This window comes from Triticum aestivum, chromosome 2B (genome assembly GCF_018294505.1).
Source record: "Triticum aestivum cultivar Chinese Spring chromosome 2B, IWGSC CS RefSeq v2.1, whole genome shotgun sequence".
NCBI classification, from domain to species: domain Eukaryota; kingdom Viridiplantae; phylum Streptophyta; class Magnoliopsida; order Poales; family Poaceae; genus Triticum; species Triticum aestivum.
The window spans coordinates 504,466,527-504,468,535 of NC_057798.1; positions in this window are offsets into that span (position 1 = coordinate 504,466,527).

The following is a 2,009-nucleotide window of genomic DNA, read 5'->3' on the forward strand; positions in this document are numbered from 1 at the left end:
TGGCCGGACACACTTTCCTGGGTCATGCCCGGCCTCGGAAGATCAACACGTCGCAGCCCCGCCTAGGCACAACAGAGAGGTCAGCACGCCGGTCTAAATCCTATGCGCGCAGGGGTCTGGGCCCATCGCCCATTGCACGCCTGCACGTTGCGTACGCGGCCGGTGAGCAGACCTAGCAACCTCCATTACAAAGGAAGTTGCGTTAACGCAGTCCAACCCGGCGCGCGCCACTCAGTCGCTGACGTCAAGAAGGCTTCGGCTGATACCACGACGTCGGGATACCCATAACTACTCCCGCGTAGATGGTTAGTTCGTATAGGCTCGTAGCCGACTCAGATCAAATACCAAGATCTCGTTAAGCGTGTTAACTATCCGCGAATGCCGAACAAGGCCAGGCCCACCTGTCTCCTAGGTGGTCTCAACCTGCCCTGTCGCTCCGCCACAAAGTAACAGTCGGGTGCCGTCGGGAACCCAGGCCCACCACTACCTGGATGGAGCCACCTGTCCTTTCAGCCCCCAACTCCGAACAGTATCATAGGTAATGTAACAGTGTAAAGTATATAGTATATGCCCGTGATCACCTCCCGAAGTGATCACAGCCCAGTAGTATAGCATGGCAGACGGACAAGAGTGTAGGGCCACTGATGGAACACTAGCATCCTATACTAAGCATTTAGGATTGCGGGTAAGGTATCAATGACTGTAGCAGCAATGACATGCTATGCAGCAGAATAGGATTAACGGAAAGCAGTAACATGCTACACTACTCTAATGCAAGCAGTATAGAGAAGAGTAGGCGATATCTGGTGATCAAAGGGGGGGGCTTGCCTGGTTGCTCTGGCAAGAGAGAGGGTCGTCAACTCCGTAGTCGAACTGGTCAGCAGCAGCGTCGGTCTCGTAGTCTACCGGAGAGAAGAGGGGGAAGAAATAATGAATACAGAGCAAACAAAGCACCACAAAATATATCAAGGCAATACGCGGTGTTTGGTGTGCCCTAACGCGGTAGTAGGTGATACCGGTGAAGGGGGGAAAACCCCCGGGAAAGTATTCCCGGTGTTTCGTGTTTTCGGGCAGAGGAGCCGCAGGGGGAAAGTTGCGGGTTCGATAGGTTAGGGGTGTGTGGCGGACGAACGGACCGCGTATCCGGATTCGTCTCGTCGTTCTGAGCAACTTTCATGTAGAAAGTATTTTCATCCGAATTACGGATTAAAAGATATGATTTTCTAAAGATTTAAATCATTTTCCGATTTTAATTATTTATTTAAACCCAACATTATCCATAACAGTGAATGATGACGCATGTATGACATCAGAGTGATGTCAGCGGGTCAACTGGTCGGTTGACCAGTCAAACAGACAGGTGGGTCCAGTGGGACCCACATGTCATTGTCTGATAACTAATTAACCAGGTTAATTAGTTTAGTTAACAGATTAGTTATGTTAATTAACAGTAGTTAATTAGTTTAATTAGTTACTAGGTTAATTAAACACAATTAATTAATAATTTTATTTATTATTATTTTTATTCTTTTACTTATTTATCTTCTTTAATCCTTTTTTTTAAACGTTCAGGGGGCGTGGGGCCCCACTGGCAGTGGCACATCTGGCCACTGGAGCGGGCTAACGGGGCTGCGGGAGCGGGGCTGCCCGTTTGGGGCGCCCACCCAGGCCAGTGGAGGCGCCGGGGTGTCGTAGCCGGCGACGAGGTGCGACGGGCGGCAGGCGGGCAGTGGCGAGCGAGGCCACGGCGCGAGGCGGGCGCGTGGTCGGGGTCGGACTGGGCAGCGGGCCTATGGCCGGAGACGAGGCCAGGGGCGGACGTGCTGATCCGGCGAAGGCCAGCGCGTAGTGGGGGAGGACGCGGCCGGCAGCCACGGCGAGCGGAGGCGGGCACTAGAAGCGGTGGGGTGAAGGCGGAGATGGCCGCGGGGCGAGGCGCGAGCGGGCGCGGGCTCGCGCGCGCGCGTGGCGCGTAGGCGCGGCGAGGCCGGGAGCATGACGGCAGCAGT